A 12,615-nucleotide genomic window follows, 5' to 3' on the forward strand; every position below is an offset into this window, starting at 1 on the left:
CGCTAAGGACAACATACACGCCCATGCACGAGGGAGAACTCGAACTTCCGGTGGGGGCAACCGAGCGAACCGTGGCAAGGCGCCTGAGACCGCGCGGCTATGCACGCGAGTTATGACATTTCTGGAGACCGAAAATCTCTGTAGGAATCGACATGCGTACCGAAAGCAACGATCGTCTGAATCTAGCTCGCTCAACGCTGTTGACAAATGCTGGTTGGCCGCTGGTGCATCTGGACGTGCCTGCAATGCGTCTTCGCAGCGCATTCCACATGTGCTCGATGAGTTCTGAGTTGGCGGAACGGGCAGGTCATTTCATTCGCCGAATATCCTCTCATTCGAAGTGCTTCACCACCAGCGCAGTTCGATGCGATCTAGTATAAAAATGAAGTCAGTGCCGAATGCATCACTCAAATTACGTAAATGGGGAAGGAGTACAATGGCACAATAATGTTTCCAAGATGCTACTCCAGGCGGGTGTAAAATGAATGTGCGCAAGGGAAAATAATAAACGCTTAAAAGAAGATTTGGCCCTGTCTGACTACCCTCTGAAGCAGATCTTTGGACCTCTTAATTCTATAAATTACAATCTAAGCATAAATCAATGATGAAGGCAACTAATACTACTAAATGATAAAAGTTGTTCCAGCTTATATATTTATTGTAGATTTAAAAAAACCTTTACATTACAAAGCTTACATTTCCTAAGTAAAAATACAAATCAATTCCCCAACTCTGCCCCTTATTGTTAATGCGCGGTCTAATATCACTAACGCGAAATGACTGACATCATCTAGGTACCAAACACTAGAAGACACTACTTTAAAAGATGATCTACGGTGGTGTGGGACCGCAGTGGAAATAAACTAACGTGATCACAGCTGTTAAGCTTTATAGCCCTAATAACCCGAAGCAATTTGTGATATCACCGTATGTACTGCGTCCGGTGTGTCGAAGTGATGGTTCTCGTACTCGTCTGCGACGATGGAAGAACTCCACCTACAAAATAAAGCTTTTTCAAACACTGGGACGACAGAAGGCGGTCCTCTGACTACTATAATACTGTCTTCTCCTCTCTGTGTTCTACAGACGAGAAACGTGAATTCCCAGCAACAAGGACGGAGTTCAGATAACGTCTCAACCGAAGTATAGGCAGAAGAAGTGCTCTCAATTACTGAACGCTGAGTGCTGAACGAAGACTTCCAACCCGGAGGTGAAGTCCAGAATCGTATAGGTTCGCAACAGTACAGTGCCTAACTGTTCTAACTATAAACTCTCCTGAGAGCAAAGACAGCAAGTCCGTCTGCACCGACAAAGCTGATACCGAGCGACCGTCACACACGGGCGCTCACAACGGAAGACCTCGTCTCTCCACCGCTGACCTCCCAGCAAGGCTCGGCTCCCCACCATCGTAATTCCGAAAACTAATCATATTCCCGAAACCACGGTATATTCTCCCTCTCTACAGATTCTTCCGAACGCCGACCAACCATGTTTTAGTCTTTTGTCGTCCAGCGCGGAAAGTTTGTGAGGAAAAACCTATACTCGTACAATGGTACGCTTCTGAGTAAAAATCCTTGGAAATTATTGTGCTGCAGCGCTTATGTGGTACGACGTCCGTCTTGCCATTTCCTGTGTTCAAGCTTGTGCAATAAGAAGTCAACAACGCGTTGTATACACGAAGTAAGAAAGGACTGTAAAGAATAATATAAAGCTGAAAAAAGTAGAAGTGTTTTGGGAAGAAGGACTGAATATGGAACTATTCTAAGGCAGGAGAGTGAAAATAACTGGTGTGAAGAGGTCAGAGGAAAGGAAGAAAAAACATAGTGAACAGATTAACGAGTACTGCAAGAAAATTTAACAACGAATAAGGAATTGAAATTGGCACGTGGCCCTTAATTGCCCCATCGGAGGGGGTGGGGGTGGGGGAGAGAAAAATAAGTAAATAAAATCCTTTTGAGAATAAAAATATGGTCCAAATAGGCTGTATTGTGTTCATTATCAGTGCAATTGGTCAATTTCAACGAGAGGTCACGTTCAAGCACTTGTAATACGTTCACAAATGGTGACACTCGTTTATACATCAATTGTCTACAAGCTCTCGCTTATACGTATACTTTATAGCCACGTTACTTAAATATTTTAAGCTTCACGCTTGATTTTACATTGTAAGACATCGCTGGTACACTTGGACAGGTGTACATTGTATTACTCTGCGTATGTGGCAGCCGAAACAAAGACGAAGTTGCCAAAAAAAAAAAAAAAAAAAATGGTTCTAATGGCTCTGAGCACTATGGGACTTAACATCTATGGTCATCAGTCCCCTAGAACTTAGAACTACTTAAACCTAACTAACCTAAGGACAGCACACAACACCCAGCCATCACGAGGCAGAGAAAATCCCTGACCCCGCCGGGAATCGAACCCGGGAACCCGAGCGTGGGAAGCGAGAACGCTACCGCACGACCACGAGATGCGGGCGAAGTTGCCAAATAACAGCTGTTATGATAAGACCGATAATGTTTAGAATCCTATCTGTGGAAGGTTGATAACATCAAGTAAGCTAAATGGTTCAAATGGCTCTGAGCACTATGCGACTTCTAAGGTCATCAGTCGCCTAGAACTTAGAACTAATTACACCTAACTAACGTAAGGACATCACACACATCCATGCCAGAGGCAGGATTCGAAACTGCGACCGTAGCGGTCGCGCGGTTCCAGACTGTAGCGCCTAGAACCGCTCGGCCACTCTGGCCGGCCCAAGTGAGCTACTGGCGCCCTATTCGCTGGCATATTATGTTCGTTATTCTCGCATGTACTGTCTTATTAAAGGCAGAGAATCGAAATTCATACATGAAATGTCATGTCACATGTCATGTTGGAAATTACAGAACAAATTCTGAACTACAAAAGATTATGCCGGGTCTTTTAATGAGGTTGCCAGTCAGTCTATAAAATAAAACAATTATGATGTAGTAACAAATACGCTATATGGTGTATTGGAACCGGTAACTGATTATATGCGTACTAGCCCATTTTTCCACTTTATGTTTTAGAAACTGTTATTAAAAAAACTGGAAAACCATAGTTTGATTACACCATATCAATACAGTTATTTCAACAGTATATTACTCTACAGATGTTGAAATAAACAGGTGTTACGTCAAGGAGAAGCGATCTAATTTGGATTGCCTTTAAGAGCCATATAAACTACTGTACAACTTAATGCGAAATCGAAGTAGTAGGTACAGTTCGGAAGAAAATACCTCATTTAGAGCTCATGCTTTCCAAGTATTATAGTACTAGCTGGTTCACGGATCATACATCATATGTCATGTTATACATACAAATGTTAACATTATCATGTTGTTGTTGTGTTGTTGTTGTGGTCTTCAGTCCTGAGACTGGTTTGATGCAGCTCTCCATGCTACTCTATCCTGTGCAAGCTTCTTCATCTCCCAGTACCTACTGCAACCTACATCCTTCTGAATCTGCTTAGTGTATTCATCTCTTGGTCTCCCTCTACGATTTTTACCCTCCACGCTGCCCTCCAATGCTAAATTTGTGATCCCTTGATGCCTCAAAACATGTCCTACCAACCGATCCCTTCTTCTAGTCAAGTTGTGCCACAAACTTCTCTTCTCCCCAATCCTATTCAATACCTCCTCATTAGTTACGTGATCTACCCACCTTATCTTCAGCATTCTTCTGTAGCACCACATTTCGAAAGCTTCTATTCTCTTCTTGTCCAAACTGGTTATCGTCCATGTTTCACTTCCATACATGGCTACACTCCATACAAATACTTTCAGAAACGACTTCCTGACACTTAAATCTATACTCGATGTTAACAAATTTCTCTTCTTCAGAAACGCTTTCCTTGCCATTGCCAGTCTACATTTTATATCCTCTTTACTTCGACCATCATCAGTTATTTTACTCCCTAAATAGCAAAACTCCTTTACTACTTTAAGTGTCTCATTTCCTAATCTAATCCCCTCAGCATCACCCGATTTAATTTGAATACATTCCATTATCCTCGTTTTGCTTTTGTTGATGTTCATCTTATATCCTCCTTTCAAGACACTGTCCATTCCGTTCAACTGCTCTTCCAAGTCCTTTGCTGTCTCTGACATAATTACAATGTCATCGGCGAACCTCAAAGTTTTTACTTCTTCTCCATGAATTTTAATACCTACTCCGAATTTTTCTTTTGTTTCCTTTACTGCTTGCTCAATATACAGATTGAATAACATCGGGGAGAGGCTACAACCCTGTCTCACTCCTTTTCCAACCACTGCTTCCCTTTCATGCCCCTCGACTCTTATAACTGCCATCTGGTTTCTGTACAAATTGTAAATAGCCTTTCGCTCCCTGTATTTTACCCCTGCCACCTTCAGAATTTGAAAGAGAGTATTCCATTTAACGTTGTCAAAAGCTTTCTCTAAGTCTACAAATGCTAGAAACGTAGGTTTGCCTTTTCTTAATCTTTCTTCTAAGATAAGTCGTAAGGTTAGTATTGCCTCACGTGTTCCAACATTTCTACGGAATCCAAACTGATCTTCCCCGAGGTCCGCTTCTACCAGTTTTTCCATTCGTCTGTAAAGAATTCGCATTAGTATTTTGCAGCTGTGACTTATTAAACTGATAGTTCGGTAATTTTCACATCTGTCAACACCTGCTTTCTTTGGGATTGGAATTATTATATTCTTCTTGAAGTCTGTGGGTATTTCGCCTGTCTCATACATCTTGCTCACCAGATGGTAGAGTTTTGTCATGACTGGTTCTCCGAAGGCCATCAGTAGTTCTAATGGAATGTTGTCTACTCCCGGGGCCTTGTTTCGACTCAGGTCTTTCAGTGCTCTGTCAAACTCTTCACGCAATATCTTATCTCCCATTTCATCTTCATCTACATCCTCTTCCATTTCCATAATATTGTCCTCAAGTACATCGCCCTTGTATAAACCCTCTATATACTCCTTCCACCTTTCTGGCTTCCCTTCTTTGCTTAGAACTGGGTTGCCATCTGAGCTCTTGATATTCATACAAGTGGTTTTCTTCTCTCCAAAGGTCTCTTTAATTTTCCTGTAGGCAGTATCTATCTTACCCCTAGTGAGACAAGCCTCTACATCCTTACATTTGTCCTCTAGCCATCCCTGCTTAGCCATTTTGCACTTTCTGTCGATCTCATTTTTGAGACGTTTGTATTCCCTTTTGCCTGCTTCATTTACTGCATTTTTATATTTTCTCCTTTCATCAATTAAATTCAATATTTCTTCTGTTACCCAAGGATTCCTATTAGCCCTCGTCTTTTTACCTACTTGATCCTCTGCTGCCTTCACTACTTCATCCCTCAGAGCTACCCATTCTTCTTCTATTGTATTTCTTTCCCCCATTCCTGTCAATTGTTCCCTTATGCTCTCCCTGAAAGTCTCTACAACCTCTGGTTCTTTCAGTTTATCCAGGTCCCATCTCCTTAAATTCCCACCTTTTTGCAGTTTCTTCAGTTTCAATCTGCAGTTCATAACCAATAGATTGTGGTCAGAATCCACATCTGCCCCTGGAAATGTCTTACAATTTAAGACCTGGTTCCTAAATCTCTGTCTTACCATTATATAATCTATCTGATACCTATTAGTATCTCCAGGATTCTTCCAGGTATACAACCTTCTTTTATGATTCTTGAACCAAGTGTTAGCTATGATTAAGTTATGCTCTGTGCAAAATTCTACAAGGCGGCTTCCTCTTTCATTTCTTCCCCCCAATCCATATTCACCTACTATGTTTCCTTCTCTCCCTTTTCCTACTGACGAATTCCAGTCACCCATGACTATTAAATTTTCGTCTCCTTTCACTACCTGAATAATTTCTTTTATCTCGTCATACATTTCATCAATTTCTTCATCATCAGCTAGTTGGCATATAAACTTGTACTACTGTACTACTGTAGTAGGCATGGGCTTTGTGTCTATCTTGGCCACAATAATGCGTTCACTATGCTGTTTGTAGTAGCTAACCCGCATTCCTATTTTCCTATTCGTTATTAAACTTACTCCTGCATTACCCCTATTTGATTTTGTATTTATAACCCTGTAATCACCTGACTAAAAGTCTTGTTCCTCCTGCCACCGAACTTCACTAATTCCCACTATATCTAACTTTAACCTATCCATTTCCCTTTTTAAATTTTCTAACCTACCTGCCCGATTAAGGGATCTGACATTCCATGCTCCGATCCGTAGAATGCCAGTTTTCTTTCTCCTGATAACGACGTCCTCTTGAGTAGTCCCCGCCCGGAGATCCGAATGGGGGACTATTTTACCTCCGGAATATTTTACCCAAGAGGACGCCATCATCATTTAATCATACAGTAAAGCTGCATGTCCTCGGGAAAAATTACGGCTGTAGTTTCCCCTTGCTTTCAGCCGTTCGCAGTACCAGCACAGCAAGGGCGTTTTGGTTAATGTTACAAGGCCAGATCAGTCAATCATCCAGACTGTTGCCCCTGCAACTACTGAAAAGGCTGCTGCCCCTCTTCAGGAACCACATGTTTGTCTGGCCTCTCAACAGATACCCCTCCGTTGTGGTTGCACCTACGGTACGGCCATCTGTATAGCTGAGGCACGCAAGCCTCCCCACCAACGGCAAGGTCCATGGTTCATGGGGGAAGATTATCATGTTAATACCACTAAAAATATGCCAGACTTCCTCAAGCAGCATATTAGTCAGACTAAAAACTAAAATCCCCATTAGTAAATTATTAACAGGAGAAACAGAATATTTTAAACCAACATCAACACTTACACATAAAACACTAATTTATACTACATCATACATACATAAAATATTCTAATTCCATACATCTCTTATATGGTGCTATAGTGCTGGAAGATAAGTGGTGTTATAATTCCAGGCGAAACGAGATAGCTAAGTTGAAATAGTAAAATAACGACACAATCTTACAGAAGTTATAATATTATGAAGCAAATGAACGTTTGACGAATAGTGAGTCTTATAATTCCAGATAAAAATAGCACAGGTAAAATAAGATTACAGTATTAACAAAAGTCTGTGCCTATACTCTTAGATTCACTATTCACTATTCGCAAAGACCTGAAAATTAATAAACATCTGAAGAAGACAACTGATATACACCATGTGATCAAAAGTAACACCCCCAAAAACATACGTTTTTCATATTAAGTGCATTGTGCTGCCACCTACTGCAAGGTACTCCATATCAGCGACCTCAGTAGTCATTAGACATCGTGAGAGAGCAGAATGAGGCGCTCCGCAGAACTGACGGACTTCGAACGTGGTCAGGTAATTGGGTGTCACTTGTTATCACTCGTCTGTAAGTGAGATTTCCACACTCATGAACATCCCTAGGTCCACAGTTTCCTATGTGATAGTGAAGTGGAAACGTGAAGGGACACGTACAAGCACAAAAGCACACAGGCCGACCTCGTCTGTTGACTGACAGACACCGCCGACAGTTGAAGAGGGTCGTAACGTACAATAATCAGACATCTATCCAGAGCATGCATGCCACAGGAATTCCAAACTGCATCAGGATCCACTGCAAGTTACTATGACAGTTAGGCGGGAGATGACAAAACTTGGGTTTCATGCTCGAGCGGCTGCTCTTAAGCCACACATCACTCCGGTAAATGCCAAACGACGCCTCGCTTTGTCTAAGTAGCGTATCATTGGCCGCTTGAACAGTGGAAAAACGTTGTGTGGCGTGACGAATCACGGTACACACTGTGGCGATTCGATGGCAGGGTGTGGGTATGGCGAATACCTAGTGAACGTCTTCTGCCAACGTCTGTAATTTGCACTCCGTCTTCAGGCCACAAGTAGCCCATCGGGACCATCCGCCCGCCGTGTCATTCTCAGGTGAGGATGCGGATACGAGGGGCGTGGGTCAGCACACCGCTCTCCCGGTCATTACGATGGTTTTCTGTGACCGGAGCCGCTACCATTCGGTCGAGTAGCTCCTCAATTGGCATCACGAGGCTGAGTGCACCCCGAAAAATAGCAACAGCACATGGCGGTCCGGATGGTCACCCATCCAAGTGCCGGCCACGCCCGACAGCGCTTAACTTCGGTGATCTCACGGGAACCAGTGTATCCACTGCGGCAAGGCCGTTGCCCTAACGTGTGTAATGCCAACAGTAAAATCCGGAGGTGGTGGTGGTGTGGTTTGGTGGTCTTTTTCATGAAGGGGGCTTGCACCCTTGTTTTGCGTGCCACTATCAGAGCACAGGCCTACACTGGTGTTTTAAGCACCTTCTTGCTTCCCACTGTTGAACAATTCGGGGATGGCGATTGTATCTTTCGACACGATCGAGCACCTGTTCATAATGCACGGCCTGTGGCGGAGTGGTTACACGACAGTGACATCCATGTAATGGACTGGCCTGCACAGAGTCCTGACCTGAATCTTATAGAACACCTGTGGGATGTTTTGGAAGCCGACTTCGTGCCAGGTCTCACCGGCCGGTATCGATACCTCTCCTCATTGCAGCATTCCGTGAAGAATGGGGCTGCCATTCCCCAAGAAACCTTCCAGCCCCTAATTGAACGTATGCCTGCGAGAGTGTAAACTGTCATCAAGGCTAAGGGTTGGCCAACACCATATTGAATTCCGGCAGTACCAATGGAGGGAACTTGTAAGTTATTTTCAACCAGGTGTCCGCACACTTTTGATCATATCGTGTATAAAGAAATGTCACAATTTTTGAACGTTTTACAGATGCTTGAGAATGAGCCACTGTTGAAATTGGCCAATTGCACGATAATGAACAGACTGTCTTATATTTGGGCCATATTTTCGTTCGTAAAACACGTACAGGCTGTGGATCCCGACAAAAATAGTTTGAAGAAATAAAATTGTTTTAGCACCAGCCACACCATCACTTTTGTGTTTTATACTAAGTCTTTATTTCTTTTAAAACTGTTATTTTAATGTTTTGATAGTAAAAGGAAATGCTGTATTTACAAATTCAACGCCACTTGGCTGAAGAGAAGCAACAGGGTTGCGGTCTCTCTCCCTCCTACCACCCTCAACCCCATGTGAGGCGAATAAAATGAATAATAAGAAGAAAAACATGGGGATACTGGCGGCCATTGTTGTCTCACTTTATTTGCTTCACTTGCTAGCGGATCGTGAAAAGGGAGTGACTTGCATTGGAAGGAGTACGCTCCTCGATTCGCCGTATAGTTGCTTGCTTAGTTAAGTACGTAGGTGTAGGTGGTCTCAGCTTTCTCACTACACGGTGGGTCGGGCAGCGCTACTGTCACGCCAGCGCGGAACACGTGCGGCTGACCTCAGCTCGACCAGTAAAGTTCCGCTGGTCGCGCAGGCCCGGGATCGATCCCCGACTCGGTATAAGAGGCGGTGAGCTCGCAGCCGCCTCCCAGTGCGTTTCCGCCCTCCGCCGCCAGACAGCTCTGCGCTCGCGGTCGCCAAGTTCTGGGCAGAGTTCGCGGGCGTCGGTTCGGAAGGCCGGTCCACCGCGGTCACCGCCTGTCTCTGTTGTGAGACTTCGTCCGCGGTACGGCCATTGGGTATTAAGTCTCAGCTTCTGCTGCCTAAACTGGTCACCGCGACCAAAAGGTACTGCAACTACAGAGTTTCTAAACACACTAAATTTGTAAATCAGGGACGCTATTCTATGCGTTTGCAAAGGGGCAGTTGTCCCTTCCCAGTACCTGGAGATATAGACTTTATATTTATTGCCATATTCTCACTAAATTTTAGCAATGATTTTCGGTGATCGTACTAAATGGCAGGTACTGCCGCGATATAAAATATTGTATACATATATTAAAAAAAGATATTTTCATCTCTCGACTTGCTGAAGTTTTAATTTTGCATTTTTTCCCGACTATTTTTGTTGTAATATTCTCTCCACCGTGCAGTCTTTTCTGCTTCTTTTATTTTTTTTAATTTTCAGACTCTCTAGTTTTCAGTGTCAACCTAACGTTACTGCTATATTGGCAAAAACATTTCTAGTGAATAGCTGGTTGAACGCAGGGAAATAATATCGTTTTTAGGGCCTGTATCGTACAGGATTCACCGTCTCCTCCAAAACAAACTAGACTGTAAAACAGTATTTTCTACTAATAATAGCTTAAAAACAATGTTTTTCATATTTTCAAACCAGTGCATTGTTTCTTACAAAACTTAGGTGTCTATAAAATAAGCTACGACACTTGTCCAGCCTATTATATAGGACAAGCACGACGAGCAATTGCTGTTAGCTGTAAAGAACGTGTGTTAGGGAAAAAAAAAGTTACTTCTCCTTTGTTGATCATTTATTAACTATGGGCCATAAGCTTAAAGAAGTTCATGACGTCAGTATGCTGCACACAGAAAAGAAAGGCTTAGACTTAATATCCTTTAAGAATTAGAATGACGGTTGCAGCTACGTAGTAAAAATTTCTTCAATGGTATAAAGCCGTTACTTAGAAACGCCCGCCTGTAACTGACTCGTCTTTTTCCTCAGACTAGACTCTAAAATAAATTGTAATCGTTTTTATGCAAAATGTATAGAATAACTGGTGTTGTATTGACCCGTATAAATTTCAGTTTGGATAATACTCGCTACTGACTTGTGAGTCAACGTGTACATGCAAATCCGTTTCGCTTCTTTTATTTGTGAAGCGTCTTCAGTGAAATACCCGTTAAAAACAAAAACAAACACACACACACACACACACACACACACACACACACACAAATGAAAATATCAAACCACAGACACAACACGAACAAAATACGATAGATAAACGCAAAGCGACAGTTTGCAACACTACACACCGAAAACGGACACATGTTAAACACAAAATGTAAAGAGCAAATGATGTACACGATGTGTTGAATCAAATATGGGTGAAAGACCGCCGGAAAAGACATCTCCAGGATCACTCAAATGGGTTAACAGCACTGGAAATAGTAACACCGAACGATAATTTCACATCACTAAATTTGTGCTACAAACGTTGATTCTAACCTAAAAAAAAACATGAGAAAGTGTAAAATAGTAACATATTGTGGCAACGACATAATGTATTTATTATATGTATAAAAAGAAACATGTATTGCAGGCCATTGAAGATGCTGCAGAAATAAAAGAAGCGAAACGCGTATGGCAATAAACAAACTGCCTTCAATTAGTTGCTTGGACGGAATATACCTCCACGAATTTTGAAGCAACTAAGGAAAGACGGAAAACAGAAAAGATGACGATTCAATACTTTTGTAATGTAAACAGCTGATTTCCTCAATTGTTAAATAGATCGGACGACTTGTTTCGTGTCCACGTCGTGGCAATTCATACCAGTGAGCCTCTTATTAATCCGAAGCAACCTCCAGTGGCTGTTTCCTCTTAGAGCACTTTGCGTCGTATAGTTTAGATTAGATTAGATTTACTTTCATTCCAATTGATCCGTAGTGAGGAGGTCCTCCAGGATGTGGAACATGTCAGAAAAACAACAATACATGACAAATATTTACAATTAAAACAAATAAGCTAATGTACCATTCCACAGGTCCCAAGTGGAATGATCGTCATTTTCTAATGAACACTAAGAGTAATTTTACAAATACTAATGCACTGAATTTAAAATAAAAAAGTTTTTTATTTATTTATAAGGTAATACAACTACTGTAATACTTATTTACAATGAACACATTACTGCACTGAAATGGTGCAGAAGTTAGATTATACTAACACACACACACACACACACACACACACACACACACACACACACACACACACAAATTTTCAATGAACACATTACTGCACTGAAATTGTGCAGAAGTTATGTTGTACTTATATACAAATCAGTTGGTTTTACTAAGAAATTCATCAATGGAGTAGAAGGAGTTGGCCACCAATAAATCCTTTAGGCTTCTCTTAAACTGAATTTCATTGGTTGTTAAGATTTTTATGGCTGCTGGCAAGTTATTGAAAATGTGTGTTCCTGAATAATGCACACCTTTTTGTACAAGACTAAGTGACTTTAAATCCTTGTGAAGATTATTCTTATTTCTAGTATTGATTCCATGAATCAATACTAAGCCATTAGCTCCTAATTTTACTGACAATTATCAACACTCAGTTCCAGTGTCTAATTTTATATGGTTTAAATATTATCTTTTCTTGAAGTATTTTATATGACGAGAACATTGTGCTCTTAAATCTGTTCATCTGTTACTACAGATGAATACAGCATCCTCACACAACTGCTCGGTGTAATAACCATTTATTCTTCGTTTTTCTGTATGTAAATGGTTTTGTGATCTTTTTAGGTAACTGTTTCGATTTTCTGGTGAAAACATCCATATTCGGCGTCGAAACCAGATTAAAGCAAAACCTTGTTGCAACCGGTTGGGTTTATTACACACACACTGCAGTAACTCATAAACATGATGTAATTTTAAATTGTTCAGTCAAAATGTTACATCTCACATTCAGATCAATAATATAGAGATGCACGAGTACAAATGTAATATGCTTACCATTCTTCTATGAGAGAATTCTTTCTAAAAACATTGAACGGATATGTATTAATCGTTTACGATACAAGTAGTTTTATGTAATT

General features: G+C 41.5%; 1 protein-coding gene and 1 pseudogene across 1 annotated transcript in view; one reads left to right on the top strand and one right to left on the bottom strand.

Moving 5' to 3' along the window:
- Nucleotides 1–12,615, top strand: part of LOC126209845 (protein Flattop) — a 189,503-nt gene that overhangs the window by 84,212 nt on the left and 92,676 nt on the right. The window lies entirely within an intron of this gene.
- On the bottom strand, nucleotides 8,036–8,153 carry LOC126210909 (5S ribosomal RNA; annotated as a pseudogene).

This window comes from Schistocerca nitens, chromosome 10 (assembly GCF_023898315.1).
Source record: "Schistocerca nitens isolate TAMUIC-IGC-003100 chromosome 10, iqSchNite1.1, whole genome shotgun sequence".
Lineage (NCBI taxonomy): Eukaryota > Metazoa > Arthropoda > Insecta > Orthoptera > Acrididae > Schistocerca > Schistocerca nitens.